A 19193-nucleotide genomic window follows, 5' to 3' on the forward strand; every position below is an offset into this window, starting at 1 on the left:
TCCCAAGGTATTTGAGGGATCAGGTCATCCCTCACAGGCTCCTGGACTGATGATGTAATTAGGGCCGCCCCCAGGACCAGGCCAGATGGAGATGCAGTAAGCCCTACATGACTGACAGAGGGGCAGAGCCTGCGCCCACCAGATGCCTGCGCAGGAGCCTCTTCTCTGTCACCACCCTCACCCTGGAGTGAACCACGGCGCCTCCCAGTGGCTGAGGCAGGAACAGCCGTCCCTGAGTCCGACGGCGACGTGACGGTCCGGCGCCTCCTAGTGGCCGAGACCGGAACCGCAGGCCCTGAGTCTGGCGGTGACGTGTCAGTCCGGCGCCTCCTAGTGGCCAAAGCCGGAACAACAGGCCCTGAGTCTGGCGACGAGGTATCAGTCCAGCGCCTCCTAGTGGCCGAAGTCGGAACAGCAGGCCCTGAGTCTGGCGGCGACGTGAGTTATTGTCAACACCTGTTAGGTGGCACAGGTAAGTTACAGGTGCTGTTAATTACACAAATTAGAGAAGCATCACATGATTTTTCGAACAGTGCCAATACTTTTGTCCACCTTCTTTTTTATGTTTGGTGTGGAATTATATCCAATTTGGCTTTAGGACAATTCTTTTTGTGTTTTTTTTATTTAAGACAAATTAAATGAAGATAATAATACCAAAGAATTTGTGTTTGCAATCACTTTCAGGAAGAAACTGAGTATTATCTGACAGAATTGCAGGGGTGTCAATACTTTTGGCCATAACTGTATAGGCAAAAGCATAATAATAGTAATAATAGGTATTTTTTTCAGCTACCCATGACCTACATGTCCATACAGATGGCTTAAAAGAGGTTATCCTACTGACAGATTCCCTTTAAAAACAATACATTTGTGTCATCATTTAAAAAAAAACAATGATTTAGAGAAAATATTTTCTAATAATTACTTAAGAGAAAAGAATTCTCAACATAATCTTTGCCAACTTAAAATCCTTTTTCTGTATGTTAAGCTCTGTGTCCCAAGGCTGAATATTTCAGCTGAGTAAAGGAAAAAGACTGGGCCTTCATTGTAGCTCAATATGTCTGGAAGGGGGAACTATGCGGTCAGTTTCTACAGTAATACCAAAATATTTAAAAAATGCTACAAATATTATAATAGACTTCCTTCATGGAGAAATTACATTACCGAGTTGAAATGCTTCACATAATGAAATAGAAGAGATAAGAATTGCCGTGGATGGAACACAGGGAATGGTACAAGTGGACGGAACACAGAGAATGGAACACGTGGACAGAACACAGAGAATGGAACACGTGGCTGGAACAGAGAGAATGGAACATGTGGACGGAACACAGAGAATGGAACATGTGGATAGAACATAGAGAAAGGAACACGTGGACGAAACAAAAAGAATGGAACACGTGGATGGAACACCGAGAATGGAACACGTGGACAAAACACAGAGAATGGTCCACATGGACGGAACACAGAGAATGGACCACGTGGACGGAACAAAGAGAATGGAAAACGTAGATGGAACACCAGAGAATGGAACACGTGGACGGAACACAGAGAATGGAACACATGGACGGAACAAAGAGAATGGAACATGTGGACGGAACACAGAGAATGGAACACGTGGACAGAACATAGAGAATGGAACACGTGGACGGAACTAAGAGAATGGAACACGTGGACGGAACACAGAGAATGGAACAAGTGGACAGAACAAAGAGAATAGAACACGTAGATGGAACACCAGAGAATGGAACACGTGGACGGAACAAAAAGAATGGAACACGTGGACAGAACACAGAGAATGGAACACGTGGACGGAACAAAGAGAAAGGACCACGTGGACAGAACATAGAGAATGGACCACGTGGACAGAACATAGAGAATGGAACACATGGACGGAACAAAAAGAATGCAACACGTGGACTGAACACAGAGAATGGAACACGTGGACGGAACACAGAGAATGGACCATGTGGACGGAACAAAGAGAATGGAACATGTGGATGGAACACAGAGAATGGACCACATGGACAGAACATAGAGAATGGAACACGTGGACGAAACAAAAAGAATGGAACATGTGGATGGAACACAGAGAATGGAACACGTGTACAGAACACAGAGAATGGACCACGTAGACGGAACACAGAGAATGGACCACGTGGACGGAACATAGAGAATAGAAAACGTAGACGGAACACCTGAGAATGGAACACGTGGATGGAACACAGAGAATGGAACATGTGGACGAAACAAAGAGAATGGAACATATGGACAGAACATAGAGAATGGAATACGTGGACGGAACAAAAAGAATGGAACACGTGGATGGAACAAAGAGAATGGAGCACGTGGACGGAACAAAGAGAATGGAACACGTGGACATAACAAAGAGAATGGAACACGTGGATGGAACACAGAATGGAACACGTGGACGGAACAAAAAGAATGGAACACACAGACGGAACACCAGAGAATGGAACACGTAGACGAACACAGAGAATGGAACACGTGGATGGAACTAAGAGAATGAAACACGTGGACAAAACACAGAGATTGGATCACGTGGATGGAACACATAGAATGAAACACGTAGACGTAAGACAGAGAATGGAACACGTGGACGGAACACAGAGAATGGAACACGTGGACAGAACACAGAGAATGGAACACGTGGATGGAACAAAGAGAATGGAACATGTGGCTGGAACACAGAGAATGGACCACGTGGACAGAACATAGAGAATGGAACACGTGGACGAAACAAAAAGAATGGAACACGTGGACAGAACACAGAGAATGGAACATGTGGACGGAACACAGAGAATGGACCACGTGGACAGAACACAGAGAATGGACCATGTGGACGGAACAAAGAGAATGGAAACGTAGACGGAACACCAGAGAATGGAACACGTGGACGGAACACAGAGAATGGAACACGTGGACAGAACACAGAGAATGGAACACGTGGACGGAACAAAGTGAATGGAACGTGTGGATGGAACACAGATGATGGAACATGTGGACAGACATAGAGAATGGAACACGTGGACGGAACAAAAAGAATGGAACACATGGACGAACACAAAGAATGGAACACGTGGATGGAACTAAGAGAATGAAACACATGGACAAAACACAGAGATTGGATCACGTGGACGGAACACAGAAAATGGAACACGTGGACGGAACACAGAGAATGGAACACGTGGATGGAACACAGAGAATGGAACACGTGGATGGAACACAGAGAACCGCCTGGAAGTTTTACTGATTTTCTGGTTTACTCTTGAGACTCAATGGGGGATATTCATTAAAAGTAAATTCACCATATTTACAAGCAGAGTTTATTATCCCCTAATTGGGTAGTAAAATGCATGGGAAATTCATTGTGCATGATGAAGGAGACTTCTCTGAAGCTGTGCATTAATCCTCCGCTTTAATGACAACAACAAAAAAAGCTTTTCTTCCAGTATGTATATCAAATAATTTACTCATCAATTAGAAACTGCAGGTTTTAGGCCGGGGTCACACTGGCGAGGAATACGGACGAGTGAGAGGCGCTAAAAGCACGCATTAGACACGGACCAATGATTCTCTATGGGGTCCCTCGCACCAGCCGTATATTTCTCATCCGTATTCTACGCTCCGTGCCAATCGCAGCATGCTGCGATTGTCAGCGTACTACGGCCGTAGTACGCCAATGCAAGTCTATGGGTGCGCAAAAAATACGAATTACACACGGACCACACATGTGACCTGCGAGAAATACGCACCAGGTGTCTTTTAGCAAATCCGGCAATTCAGTGCGCTATACAGTAAACTCACCCTGACAGGTTTAATAAAGAAACGAAAGAATAGATATACACACATAGAATACATAGAATAGATATAGACACATAGAATGCATGTATATATATATATACATGCATTCTATGTGTCTATATCTATTCTTTCATTTCTTTATTAAAACTGTCATAGGGCTCCATTATATGTCCATTTTGCAAGCCTGCAAGAAAATCTCTCCATACGGATGCCATACGGATGCTTACAAACGCAAAATACGCGACCACACCTTGATTACGGATGACATACGGAGCACTATTTAGGGGTCTGTCATCCGTATTACGCATGTAAAATACTGACCGTATTTTGCGTCGGTTAGTGTGACCCCGGCCTTATTGTTTTTTTTCCTATGGAAGCTACATAATAAAGTCAAGCAAAAGAAAAAAAGGGCCAGCCATTGTGATCTATTTTTTTCCCCTCAAATAAAATAACAGTAAGTGCCCCATAAAATGGTGCATAGGAGAAGCTCAGTTGATTGCTCCATTTCTGTTAAATTGGCTACAAATATAAACAGCCTTTGAGTAAAATCACAAATCTTAAGTCTGCTCTGTATCCTTACATCTCACACACTGAGAAACCTAGGCTATGGTGAGGCGAAGTCCTTTTCTGCTGTGCTGCTCCCTGGTAATGATTGAGCAACTCATACAGGAAGAAGAAGTACACGCCCCCAGTGAAAAGTAATTGATAACACCCACTTGGACTTACCATTTTCTTTTTGATTTAATAGGTGCCAATACTTTGCTAATATCGCCGTAACTGAGAGGCAAAATTGCATAATGTGTCCAGTTAAAGAAGTTGTCTTCTACTTGGGCAACTTCTCCTCATACCCCATGCTTAGCCCCGATAAAATAAAAAAGCTTATACTCACCTCCCATGCCAGCACCGTTCTCTAGGGTTCCTGTGCTGTTTTGACACGTGACTCCAGCGCCCAATCAGTGCTGACATCACTGTCTCTGCCTCCTGTTGAATTGAACATGAAGAGCAAGTGAGAAAGCAGCTGGAGTCCCAACTTCCTCTTCATGTTTGATTTGTCCTAAGGCGGGCACAGCGATGCCGGATCAGATTGGGTGCTGGAGGCACGTGTCACAACAACCACAGAAGAACTCCAGGACTGCAAGTGCTGACACCACGGGAACAGCGCCACCGAGGGAGGTGAGTAAAGTTTTTTTTATTTAATCGGGGCCAAACATCAAGAAGGGGTTGCCCAAGTAGTGGACAGCCCTCTAACCATGACAAATTTTGGGTGCTGGAGGCACGTGTCACAACAACTGCAGAAGAACTCCAGGACCGCGAGTGCTGACACAGTGGGAACGGCGCCACTGAGGAAGGCGAGTAAAGTTTTTTTTAATGAATCGGGGGCAAACATCAAGAAAGGGGTTGTCCAAGTAGTGGACAGCCTCCTAACCATGATAAATTTGGTTAAAAGGTCCACTTTAATCCAATAAAAATGTTTTGAAAATATCCAGTCAACCCCTTTTTCCATCTTCAGGGGGACGAGGCAGGGCTGTCCTCTGTCACCTTTGTTGTTCAATATTGCCCTTGATCCCTTACTAAGATATCTGGAGATGATCCCTTCCTTTGGGGGCATAGGGGTCGGTCACAATACACTTAAAACGTTGGCATTTGCTGATGATATCTTACTCATGATATCCAATCCTGAGGAATCCATTTCCTCTATAATGGACGCCTTTAATGAATTTGGAGCAGTTTCGGGATTTCGTATAAACTTTAATAAATCTCATGCTTTAGCTATTTTTAAAATTGCTCAGAAACGGTGGCCGTTCCCTTTTTCTTTTCAGTGGAGGAGAAATTCTTTACCTTATCTTGGCGTTGACCTACCATCAAATCCTCATGATATCTATAAATTAAATGTTCAGCCTCTTATTTCTGTAGTTATACAAGAAATTCAATCCTGGAAATCCCTTAAATTATCCTTTGCAGGTAAAGCCCATCTAATTTATATGATCTCTTTCCCTAAAATACTCTTTCCTTTACAGACGCTCCCGGTTCTACTTTCTAAAGCTGATGATAGGCTACTGACACGAGCCTTCTGCCTATTTATTTGGGGCTCGGAAGGGGGCTCTAGAATTAGTGTTTTTAAGCTACAGCAAACCAAATCTTTGGGTGGACTTAATCTCCCAAATTTACACCTCTACAGTATAGAGGCTGCTTTTCGCCATTCCCTTGATTGGATATACGCCTTTAATCGCTTCACTAATACCCCAATAGATGAGGCCATGTGTAGACCCTTCAGCCTCCCAGCATTAAAGCCTTCTATACATTGGTCAGACTCTTCACCAGGCCCTGGAAAATGGGTTGCTCAATTAACGAACTGTTGGGTAAATGACCTTTTGAAAGCCACTCTGCGTATTAACTCTAAATTACCATATGACAGTTACATAACCATGTCTCTTATGATATTTCATAGAGCATACATCTCCCCGGAGGTCCAGTCTAAAATGTCCCCCTCAGGGGACTATCCCTGCCCTAAATGCTTACACTCTCCAGCTGATATTTTCCATTGCCTTTGGGACTGCCCAAAAATAAGGGAGGTGTGGGATACACTTCTGCAACATCTCATCTACACTTTTGACATATCTATCTCTCTCTCCCCGGAGTGGGCCATATTTAATATTCTCGCACAGGACCAGTTGGTGAGGCTTTCTGTCCAGCAGCGCCCCATCTTGTTCATATGGGCGGCAGCCACACGTAAAAGCATTCTCCTTTTGTGAGCACAGGATGTAACACCTTCTTTAAGCTTAATTGCTACAAAAGTAACATATCTCTTCAAAATGGATTGGATAGAGGCCTTACTTAATAAAGAGGGACGCTTTTTTTTTCACATGGTCCTCTTTTATCAATACTCAGACATCTTCCACAAGCCAGGCGATACATAGTTGTTTCCAGCTCACCAACTGGTATATGAGAGAGCAGCTTGCCGGTAATATCCCTGTTAGACTGGATTGAAATTGTGTTACGAAGTTATGGAGTTTGCCTGGGGGAGGGGTGGGGGTTTTTATAGTTTTATAGTTGAAAAAATGCCGTCTAATGTTAATAATATTGCATAAATGTTCTTCTGTTATGTTATTGGACATTATATGTATATTTTGCATTACACTCAATAAAGACGGTTTAAAAAAAAAAAATGTTTGCAAACAGATGGTCGGCCATTATGACATCACTGATGGTCGGCCATTATGATATCACAGATGGTCGACCATTATGACATCACTGATGGTCGTCCATTATGACATCACAGATGGTCGGCCATTATGATATCACAGATGGTCGACCATTATGACATCACCGCTCGCAGTTACTTATGCTGTGTACACAGGATTCCTGCTGCCATTTTGGCTCCCTAGTGACTGAGTGCATTTGCAATTTTTCGCTATGGCTGAATTTCTTCTAGACAAGCTTCAGGTAGAAGGATTATTGGAGATTATTTACACCCATTGCTCTGACATTAAGCTTCTACCACCCGATGGCGTCCTCGGCTTCACTCACCGGCTGGTGGTGGAGCTAGTGCAGGACTGCCTGACCAAATACCACCAAGACCGTCTTACCTCAGAGTATCTGACGGATTTAACCCGGAACATCAGGACATTACTACAGCAGGCTGAAGAAAGATCTCAAGATGGAGATTTGGCTTTTGTTAAAGAACTGGCCGAAAAAGTCCTGTATGTGCTGGAAGGTCCGGCCTGCTCCCCGGAATGCCTGGAGACACCACAAGGCGAGTACAAAGACAGGGAAAATGTCCCCCCGGACCCTAACACGAGTCAGGCGGGGCTTAGCAGCGATCTGACCACAGAAACCCCTGAGCTGCCGTATCCTGAGAGTGTGATCTGTGAGATGCCAGAGATCCACGAGCCTGCCACTAACTTGATGGAATCATTGATTCCGGCGAGAAAGCCGCATATGAGCGACTTCGAGACATCCAAACTGATCAGCGGCGGATGTTTTGGGGCTGTCTACTTAGTGCAGCACAAATACTCACAGCAGATCTTCGCTATGAAGAAAATGGCGAAGAAGAACCTGGAAACTGAAAAACACGTGGAAGCGGCCTTTCTGGAGAGGGACATCATGACCTTCGCTGATTGTCCCTTTGTGGTCTCCATGCTCTGCTCCTTCCCTACTAGATCTCACCTGTGTATGGTCATGGAGTATGTTGGAGGTGGAGACTGTGGGTCCCTTCTAAGCACCAGGGGCCGTTTATCTATCCCCTTGGCCCGTCTGTACTTTGCAGAAACAGTTCTTGCTGTGGAATACCTGCACAGCTATGGTGTGGTGCACCGAGACCTAAAACCGTACAACCTACTGATTACAACTGCTGGGCACATTAAAGTCGCCGATTTTGGGCTTTCAAAAATTGGTGTCATGATACCAAAAACCAACAACTATAAGCAATCAGTGAAGGACATCTCCAGAGAGTTCAAGGACCTTGAGAATTGTGGTACCCTGAATTACATGGCCCCAGAGGTCATCCTAATGAAAGACTACGGAAGACCTGTTGACTGGTGGTCAATGGGGATCATCCTCTATGAATTTCTGGTGGGATCTTTACCATTTGATACGGATTTCATACCTGAGCTTAAAAGAATGATTGTCATGGGAAAAATACCTTGGAATTACAAACGCTGTCCACCCCGTGAGGCTAAGAACCTCATCACTGACCTGCTCAAAAAAAATCCTGAGCAAAGACTTGGGACAGGTGGAGCATTTGAGATTAAGGATCATCCGTTCATGAAAAAAATAGATTTTGACAATCTTCTAAATCAGAAGCCGATGTATATTCCTCATCTTGTGTCAGATGTGGACACCAGCCTCTTTATCAATCACGCTCATAGAGACATGCTTATGGTCTCAGAGAATGAAGAGGACACAAGTGAGGACAAGGACCCTGACTTCCAAAATTTTACGTCATCCTCTGAAAGGCTTTCTAAACTCTGCACCATCGCTACCATCACGATGAACAATGAGAATTCAAAGTCCCATCCAGAGTGTACCCAAGCATCAGACATCGAGAAAAGAAAATCTGCAATAAATCCAAATGCAGAGCAAGAAAGCCCTGAGAATGTAAAAAAGGAGAAAAAGAGAAGAGGTTCCACCTTCCGCCGGATCTTATCATCCTGCCGGCGTGGATTATCCAGGGCTGCCCGCGTGTTTACATGTTGTTGCCGCTCCCCTACAGACATCTAAAAGACGGTAAACCTCCACATCCAGCGCCCTGAGGTCCAGCAGATCCACCATCACTGCTGGAGAAGTATAGAAGTGCAATTCCACAACAGTTTTTTTTATTTTTTTACCATGTTCACCAAATGCTAAATCTGACCTGCCATTATGATTCGCCAGGTCATTATCAGATGACAGATACCAAACTTGTATAGATTGTTTTTTATTTACGTGGTGAAAAAAAATCCAAAGTTTAATAAAAAAAAAAATTGCACCATTTTCTGAGATCCGTATCGTCTCCATTTTTTGGGATCTGGGGCTGGGTCAGGGCTTATATTTTGCGCGCCGAGCTGACGTTTTTCAAAAGCAATTTAAGCGGGCACCATCAATAAATAGTACAAAAATATAACCTACTGGGATCGCCAAATTTACATAGAAATGTATAGCTATACTTTAATCAGGGCTAGTGCATCTCTTAGTACTTCACCTTTGATCTGCTAGAGCCACTGACTATTAGGATTAAACATATTCTTTGTGTGGTCATTTATTCAGGTATTATGCTTGATATGATATTACACTCTACCTGAGCATACTATAACCACTGTGTATCAGGTTTTGTTTTACATAACCTATGGTCTTACCTAAATGGAACAACCAGCAGCATACTACTACTAAATAGTAATTTATATGTTATTTGTATATTGTACATATTGTGGACTATGGGACCTCTTGTCTGCTATAGTCCCTTGCTTTGTTTTTAAATGTTTTTACTGTGTGTAGTGTTTCATGACCTGATGTACAATAAAATTTATGATTTTTTCACAATTACTAGTTATTAGTGTGGTGATCCTAAATTATTTTTTTGCATAGTCTTTCATCTATTTAGGAGCTGACGTTTTTAGTGATAGCATTTTAGGGTAGATACGATTTTATCACCCGTTGCTATGAACAAAAAAACGTAATTTTGCGGTTTGGATTTTTTACTCGTTATGTAGTTTACCAATCAGATTGCCTTTGTATTTGGATAAATTGGGAGTTTCTTAATGCAGCAATATGAAATATATGATCGTTTTTTTGTATTGTTTTATTTTGACTAGGGAAATATGAACTTTAAACTTTTTTTATATTTTTTAAAACATTTTTTTTCCACTTTTGACTTGCTTCAATACAGTAGTCTCCTTAGAAGACTTGAAGCTGCAATCATCTGATCGCTTGTGCTACGTATAGCCTTGCTATGTGTAGCAGAAATCATCATCTCCAGGGGCGTCCGTGGGTGTGGTTTGTGACACGCTTCCGGCACGCATGTGTTAAATGCCGCTGTCAGAGATTGACAGTGGCATTTAACATGTTAGCTGCCGCAGGTGGATCGCAATTTCAGCTGTTAGGGGCACATGACAGTTGATCAAACCAGCTATCAAGTTCAGAAAAAAAAAGGAATATAGGAGGTCAAAATGCAAAATATAAGGACAACAGAGGCCAACAGATTGGTGGAAGGGAGTGCTAAAAATTATTGGGTAAAGAGGTGCAAAATACTTGCCCCTGGAAATTGCAGCCCACAATTCACCAGTAATTCTTGGCAGGTTCATTACAGAAAAATTAGTAATTAAAAAGTGCCACTAAAATCACTGGGCTGTGTAATACATGAAGGTGCTGAGCCCTCCAGAATGAAAGGTTTTTTTCTTAATTTTCTCTCTGCCATTATATTTCAATGTCCCGGTCAAGACAGACTCAATTATTCCAATTTATACAGTAAAGCCGAAAGCCGACACGTGAGCTACAGAAAATAGAAAGTCTCATCCTGTTACATCAGCTTTAACCCCTTTCTGACATCCGACGTACTATCCCGTCCATGGGACCTGGGCCCCTATGCCCATGGACGGGATAGTACGTCTACGTGGTGAGCGCCGCTGATCGCGGCCGGGTGTCAGCTGATTATCACAGCTGACATCCGGCACAATGTGTCAGGGGCGGTCACGGACCGCCCCCGACACGTTAACCCCTTGCACACCGTGATCAAACATGATCGCGGTGTACCGGGGGTTAAAGGGAAGCATCGGCAGGGAGGGGGCTCCCTCCGTGCTTCCCTGAGCCCCCCACGGCAGCGCAATGTGCAGCAAGCTGCGGGGGGCTCCTTTCCTGCAGGCCCCCGAATCCAAGATGGCGACGGGGGCCTTCGGGGGCCTGCAGGAAGCTGGCTTCCTCAGTGCCTGCAAAGCGCAGGCATGAGGAAGTCTGCTTCAATGCCTGTGACAGATCGCTAATCTGTCACAGTGATCTGTGATGTGACAGATCAGCGATCTGTCACAGGACAGTGATGTCCCACCTGGGACTATTTAATAAAGTTTAAAAAAAATAAAAAAGTGTTAATATAAATTTAAAAAAAATCGCCAAATAAATTAGAAAAAAAAAAAAAAAATTCCCCAAATAAATCCTTTTATTGGAAATAAAAAAAAACAAAACAATAAAAGTACACATATTAGGTATCGCCGCGTCCGTAACGACCTGCACTATAAAACTATCCCATTAGTTAACCCCTTTAGCGAACCCCTTAAAAAATAAAAATTAAAAACTAAGCAAAAAATAATGATTTATTATCATACCGCCAAACAAAAAGTGTAATAACGCGCGATCAAGAAGACGCATATAAATATCCATGGTACTGCTGAAAACGTCATCTTGTCCCGGAAAAAACGAGCTGCCACACAGCATCATCAGCGAAAAAATAAAAAAGTTATAGCTCGCAGAATAAAGCGATGCAAAAATAATTATTTTTTATATAAAATAGTTTTCATTGCATAAAACCGACAAAACATAAAAAAACGACCTAAATGAGGTATCACTGTAACCGTACTGACCCGAAGAATAAAGGTGCTTTATCAATTTTACCGCACGCGGAACGGTGTAAACGCACCCCCCCTAAAGAAATTCATGAAACGCTGGCTTTTGTTCATTCTGCGTTCCAAAAATCGGAATAAAAAGCGATCAAAAAATGTCACGTGCCCGAAAATGGTACCAATAAAAACGTCAACTCGTCCCGCAAAAAATAAGACCTCACATGACTCGGTGGGTCAAAATACGGAAAAATTATAGCTCTCAATATGTGGTGATGCAAAAAATATTTTTACAAAAAAAAGCGTCTTTTAGCGTGCGACAGCTGCCAAATATAAAAACCGCCATAAATAGTAAATCAAACCCCCCGTTATCACCCCCTTAGGGAAAAATAATAAAATAAAAAAAATGTATTAATTTCCATTTTTCCATTAGGGTTAGGGCTAGGGTAGGGTTAGGGCTAGGGTTAGGGCTAGGGTTAGGGCTGAGATTAGGGTTAGGGGTGTGTTGGGGTTAGGGTTGGAGTTAGAATTGGGGGTTTCCACTGTTTGGGCACATCAGGGGCTCTCCAAATGCAACATGGCATCTGATCTCAATTCCAGCCAATTCTGAGTTGAAAAAGTCAAATGGTGCTCCTTCCCTTCCAAGCTCTGCCATGCGCCCAAACAGTGTTTTACCCCCCACATGTAGGGTATCAGCCTACTCAGGTCATACTGAAAAACAATTTTTGGGGTCCAATTTCTCCTGTTAGCCTTAGGAAAATAAAAAATTTGGGGCAAAAATATCATTTTTGTGGAAAAAAATGATTTTTTTATTTTCACGTCCGAGCGTTATAAACTTCTGTGAAGCATTTGGGGGTTCAAAGTGCTCACCACACATCTAGATAAGTTCCGTGGGGGGTCTAGTGTCCAAAATGGGTGACTTGTGGGGAGTTTCAATAGTTTAGGTACATCAGGGGCTCTCCAAACGCACATGACACCCGCAGACCATTCCATCAAAGTCTGCATTCCAAAACGTCCTGCTTCCCTTCCAAGCCCCGACGTGTGTCCACACAGTAGTTTTCTCCCACATATGGGGTGTCAGCGTACTCATGACAAATTGGACAACAACTTTTGGGGTCCAATTTCTCCTGTTACCCTTGGGAAAATGAAAAAATTGGGGACTAATTGATCATGTTTGTGGAAAAAATACGATTTTTTTATTTTCATGCCCGGGCATTATAAACTTCTGCGAAGCCCTTGGGGGTTCAAAGTGCTCACCACACATCTAGATAAGTTCCTTAGGGGGTCTCGTTTCCAAAATGGGGTCATTTGTGGGGGGTTTCCACTGTTTAGGTACATTAGGGGCTCTCCAAAGGCAACATGACACCCGCAGACCATTGCATCAAAGTCTGCATTCCAAAACGTCACTACTTCCCTTCCGAGCCCTGACGTGTGTCCATACAGTAGTTTTCTCCCACATATGGGGTGTCAGCGTATTCAGGACAAATTGGACAACAACTTTTGGGGTTCAATTTCTCCTGTTACCCTTGGGAAAATAAAAAAATTGGGGACTAATTGATCATGTTTGTGGAAAAAATACGAATTTTTTATTTTCACGCCCGGACGTTATAAACTTCTGTGAAGCACTGGGGGGTTCAAACTGCTCACCACACATCTAGATAAGTTCCTTAGGGGGTCTAGTTTCCAAAATGGTGTCATTTATGGGGGGTTTCCACTGTTTTGGTACATCAGGGGTTTTCCAATCGCCACATGGTGTCCGATCTCAATTCCAGCCAAAAACGTCAAATGGCGCTGCTTCCCTTCCGAGCTCTGCCATGCGCCCAAATAGTGGTTTACCCCCACATGTGGGGTATCAGCATACTCAGGACAAATTGCACAATAAATTTTAGGGTCCTGTTACCCTTGGAAAAATAAGAATTGAGGGTGAAAAGATCATTTTTGTGGAAAAAATATGATTTTTTAATTGTACCGCTGTACGTTATAAACTTCTGTAAAGCCCTTGTGGGTTCAACGTTCTCACCACATATCTAGATAAGTTCCTTGGGGGGTCTAGTTTCCAAAATGGGGTCACTTGTAGGGGGTTTCCACTGTTTAGGTAAATCAGGGACTCTCCAAACGTGACATGGTGTCCGATCTGAATTCCAGCCAATTTTGCATTGAAAAAGTCAAACGGCGCTCCTACCATTCTGAGCTCTGCCATGCGCCGAAACAGTCGTTCCCCCCCACATATCAGGTATCAGCGTACTCAGGACAAATTGCACAATAACTTTTGCAGTCCAATTTCTCCTGTTACCCTAGGTAAAATAAAAAAAATTGAACCTGAAGTATTTTTTTTGTGAAAAAAAGTTAGATGTTCATTTTTTTTTTAAATATTCAAAAAAATTCCTGTGACGCACCTAAAGGGTTAATAAATTTCTTGAATGTGGTTTTGAACACCTTAAGGGGTGCAGTTTTTAGAATGGTGTCACTTTTGGGTATTTTCTATCATATAGACCCCTCAAAGTGGCTTCAAATGTGATGTGGTCCTAAAAATAAAATGGTGTTGTAAAAATGAGAAATCGCTGGTCAAATTTTAACCCTTATAACTTCCTAACAAAAAAAAATTTTGGTTCCAAAATTGTGCTGATGTAAAGTAAACATGTGGAAAATGTTAGTTATCAAGTTTTTTGTGTGCCGTATCTCTGTGATTTAAGGGCATAAAAATTCAAAGTTAGAGATACCTGTGGAGATATCTAAAAATGGCAGTTTGGAGAAGGCACCCTTCAAATATCAGGGACCTGGAGCAGTTTGCCAAGGAAGAATGGTCTAAAATTCCAGCAGAGCATTGTAATAAACTCATTGATGGTTACTGGAAGCGGTTGGTCGCAGTTATTTTGGCTAAAGGTTGTGCAACCAAGTATTAGGCTGAGGGTGCCAATACTTTTGTCTGGCCCTTTTTTGGAGTTTTGTGTGAAATGATCAATGTTTTGCTTTTTGCTTCATTCTCTTTTGTGTTTTTTTAATTTAAGACAAATTAAATGAAGATAATAATACCAAAGAATTTGTGTTTGCAATCATTTTCAGGAAGAAACTGAGTATTATCTGACAGAATTGCAGGGGTGTCAATACTTTTGGCCACAACTGTATATGCAAAAGCTTAATAATAATAGGTATTTTTTTCAGCTACCTATGACCTACATGTCCATACAGATGGCTTATAAGAGGTTATCCTACTGACAGATTCCCTTTAAAAACAATACATTTGTGTCATCATTTAAAAAAAAAAAACAAAACACTGATTTAGAGAAAATAATTTCTAATAATTACTTAAGAGAAAAGAATTCTCAACATAAACTTTGCCAACTTAAAATCCTTTTTCTATATGTTAAGCTCTGTGTCCCAAGGCTGAATATTTCAGCTGAGTAAAGGAAAAAGACTGGGCCTTCATTGTAGCTCAATATGTCTGGAAGGGGGAACTATGTGGTCAGCTTCTACAGTAATACCAAAATATTTAAAAAATGCTACAAATATTATAATTTGCTTCCTTCATGGAGAAATTACATTAGCGAGTTGAAAAGCTTCACATAATGAAATAGAAGAGATGAGAATTGCCGTGGATGGAACACAGGGAATGGAACAAGTGGACGGAACACAGAGAATGGAACACGTGGACAGAACACAGAGAATGGAACACGTGGCTGGAACAGAGAGAATGAAACGCGTGGACGAAACAAAAAGAATGGAACATGTGGATGGAACACAGAGAATGGAACACGTGGACGGAACACAGAGAATGGAACACGTGGACATAACACCGAGAATGGACCACGTGGACGGAACAAAGAGAATGGAAAACGTAGACGGAGTACCAGAGAATGGAACACGTGGATGGAACACAGAGAATGGAACACGTGGACGGAACAAAGAGAATGGAACATGTGGACGGAAAAAAGAGAATAGAACATGTGGACGGAACAAAAATAATGGAACACGTGAACGGAACAAAGAAAATGGAACACGTGGACGGAACAAAGAGAATGGAACATGTGGACGGAACACAGAGAATGGAAAATGTGGACAGAACATAGAGAATGGAACACGTGGACGGAACAAAAAGAATGGAACACGTGGACGGAACAAAGAGAATGGAACACGTGGACGGAACAAAGAGAATGGAACACGTGGACGGAACACAGAGAATGGAACAAGTGGAAGGAACAAAGAGAATGGAACACATGGACGGAACAAAGAGAATGGAACACGTGGACGGAACAAAGAGATTGGAACACGTGGACGGAACAAAGAGAATGGAACACGTGGACGGAACACAGAAAATGGAACACGTGGACGGAACACAGAGAATGGAACACGTGGACGGAACACAGAGAATGGAACACGTGGACAGGACACAGAGAATGGAACATGTGGATGGAACACAGAGAACCGCCTGGAAGTTTTACTGATTTTCTGGTTTACTCTTGAGAATCAATGGGAGATATTCATTAAAAGTAAATTCACCATATTTACAAGCAGAGTTTATTATCCCCTAATTGGGTAGTAAAATGCATGGGAAATTCATTGTGCATGATGACGGAGACTTCTCTGAAGTTGTGCATTAATCCTCCGCTTTAATGACAACAAAAAAAGCTTTTCTTCCAGTATGTACCGTATATCAAATAATTTACTCATCAATTAGAAACTGCAGGTTTTATTGTTTTTTTTCCTATGGTAGCTACATAATAAAGTCAAGCAAAAGAAACATAGGGGCAGCCATTGTGATCTATTTTTTTCCCCTCAAATAAAATAATAGTAAGTGCCCCATCAAATGGTGCATAGGAGAAGCTCAGTTGATTGCTCCATTTCTGTTAAGTTGGCTACAAATATAAACAGCCTTTGAGTAAAATCACAAATCTTAAGTCACAAAGATGTTTTTTTTTAATCTGTTTGTACATCCTGAGCCTACTGGTTCATGCACACAACGTCAGACATAAAATAGACTAACACACATGTATTGCAATGGATCAGGGTAAATTTATATTCCACTCATGGGTAAAATTATGAATTTCATTGTGCAGTGTATTATCAGATTTATTTATCCTGAGCTTAAAGAATTGAGCTTTTACCTCTGGACAAGAAGTGAGGGGTCAGCCGAGCAGAGCTGACCGTGCTAAAAGAGGAGGAAAGCTAATAGAAGGGTTTGCAATATGACACAGCTACACATTGATCTTATCCGAAAGGTGTGTCTTCTGTGAGCTATACCCAGCACTGTCTAATCATGCAGGAGGTTAGACCAGGAGATCAGCTCTGTATCCTTACATCTCACACACTGAGAAACCTAGGCTATGGTGAGGAGCAGTCTTTTTCTGCTGTGCTGCTCCCTGGTAATGATTGGGCAACTCATACAGGAAGAAGAAGTACACGCCCCCAGTGAAAAGTAATTGATAACACCCACTTGGACTTACCGTTTTCTTTTTGATTTAATATGTGCCAATACTTTGCTAATATCACCGTAACTGAGAGGCAAAATTGCATAATGTGTCTAGTTAAAGAAGTTGTCTTCTACATGGGCAACTTCTCCTCATACCCCATGCTTGGCCCCGAAAAAATACAAAAGCTTATACTCACCTCCCATGCCAACACCGTTCTCTAGGGTTCCTGTGCTGTTTTGACACGTGACTCCAGTGCCCAATCAGCGCTGACGTCACTGTCTCTGCCTCCTGTTGAATTGAACATGAAGAGCAAGTGATAAAGTAGCTAGAGCCCCAACTTCCTCTTCATGTTTGATTTGTCCTAAGGTGGGCACAGCGATGCCGGATCAGATTGGGTGCTGGAGGCACGTGTCACAACAACCACAGAAGAACTCCAGGACCGCAAGTGCTGACACCACGGGAACAGCGCCACCGAGGGAGGCGAGTAAAGTTTTTTTTATTTACTCGGGGCCAAACATCAAGAAGGGGTTGTCCAAGCAGTGGACAACCCTCTAACCATGACAAATTTTGGGTGCTGGAGGCACGTGTCACAACAACCGCAGAAGAACTCCAGGACCGTGAGTGCTGACACAGTGGGAACGGCGCCACTGAGGAAGGCGAGTAAAGTTTTTTTATTGAATCGGGGGCAAGCATCAAGAAGGGGTTGTCCAAGTAGTGGACAGCCCTCTAACCATGATAAATTTGGTTAAAAGGTCCACTTTAATCCAATAAAAATGTTTGAAAGTATCCAGTCAACCCCTTTTTCCATCTTCAGGGGGACGAGGCAGGGCTGTCCTCTGTCACGTTTGTTGTTTAATATTGCCCTTGATCCTTTACTAAGATATCTGGAGATGATCCCTTCCTTTGGGGGCATAGGGGTCGGTCACCATACACTTAAAACGTTGGCATTTGCTGATGATATCTTACTCATGATATCCAATCCTAAGGAATCCATTTCCTCTATAATGGACGCCTTTAATGAATTTGGAGCAGTTTCGGGATTTCGTATAAACTTTAATAAATCTCATGCTTTAGCTATTTTTAAAATTGCTCAGAAACGGTGGCCATTCCCTTTTCCTTTTCAGTGGAGGAGAAATTCTTTACCTTATCTTGGCGTTGACCTACCATCAAATCCTCATGATATCTATAAATTAAATGTTCAGCCTCTTATTTCTGTAGTTATACAATAAATTCAATCCTGGAAATCTCTTAAATTATCCTTTGCAGGTAAAGCCCATCTAATTAAAATGATCTCTTTCCCTAAAATACTCTTTCCTTTACAGACGCTCCCGGTTCTACTTTCTAAAGCTGATGATAGGCTACTGACACGAGCCTTCTGCCAATTTATTTGGGGCTCAGAAGGGGGCTCTAGAATTAGTGTTTTTAAGCTACAGCAAACCAAATCTTTGGGTGGACTTAATCTCCCAAATTTACGCCTCTACAGTATAGCGGCTGCTTTTCGCCATTCCCTTGATTGGATATACGCCTTTAATCGCTTCACTAATACCCCAATAGATGAGGCCATGTGTAGACCCTTCAGCCTCCCAGCATTGCTTCACCTACGAAATGCTGAAATTCCAGTGGAGGTTAGAGATAATCCTCTATTATGGTCGGTAATCTTGGGATGGCGTCAAGCTAGACGAGTTAGCGGTCTTGACCCCCACATCTCGATGTTTCTTCCCTTTCAAGGTAACCCCTCTTTTCTACAAGGCAAGTCAGCTCTCATTTACAAGGTGCTTGGAAACAATGGGTGTAGACTGGTCCGAGATACGTTAACAAATAATCAATGCCTTCTTACCTTAGAGGACATGGTTTTCAAATACCCAATCCTTACAGTAGACAATTTTACTATCTCTCAAATTAGACATTACGTAAGCTCAATATTGCGAGACATACC

At 42.5% G+C, this 19193-nt stretch overlaps 1 protein-coding gene and 1 pseudogene across 1 annotated transcript in view; both read left to right on the top strand.

Moving 5' to 3' along the window:
- LOC141097306 (cell cycle control protein 50C-like) overlaps window positions 1-19193 on the top strand; it is a 166668-nt gene that overhangs the window by 71369 nt on the left and 76106 nt on the right. The window lies entirely within an intron of this gene.
- LOC141097254 (microtubule-associated serine/threonine-protein kinase 3 pseudogene) lies at window positions 7699-10132 on the top strand (annotated as a pseudogene).

The sequence above is a fragment of the Dendrobates tinctorius genome, unplaced genomic scaffold (genome assembly GCF_039654945.1).
Source record: "Dendrobates tinctorius isolate UK_male_01 unplaced genomic scaffold, ASM3965494v1 ptg000084l, whole genome shotgun sequence".
In the NCBI taxonomy this organism is placed as follows: domain Eukaryota; kingdom Metazoa; phylum Chordata; class Amphibia; order Anura; family Dendrobatidae; genus Dendrobates; species Dendrobates tinctorius.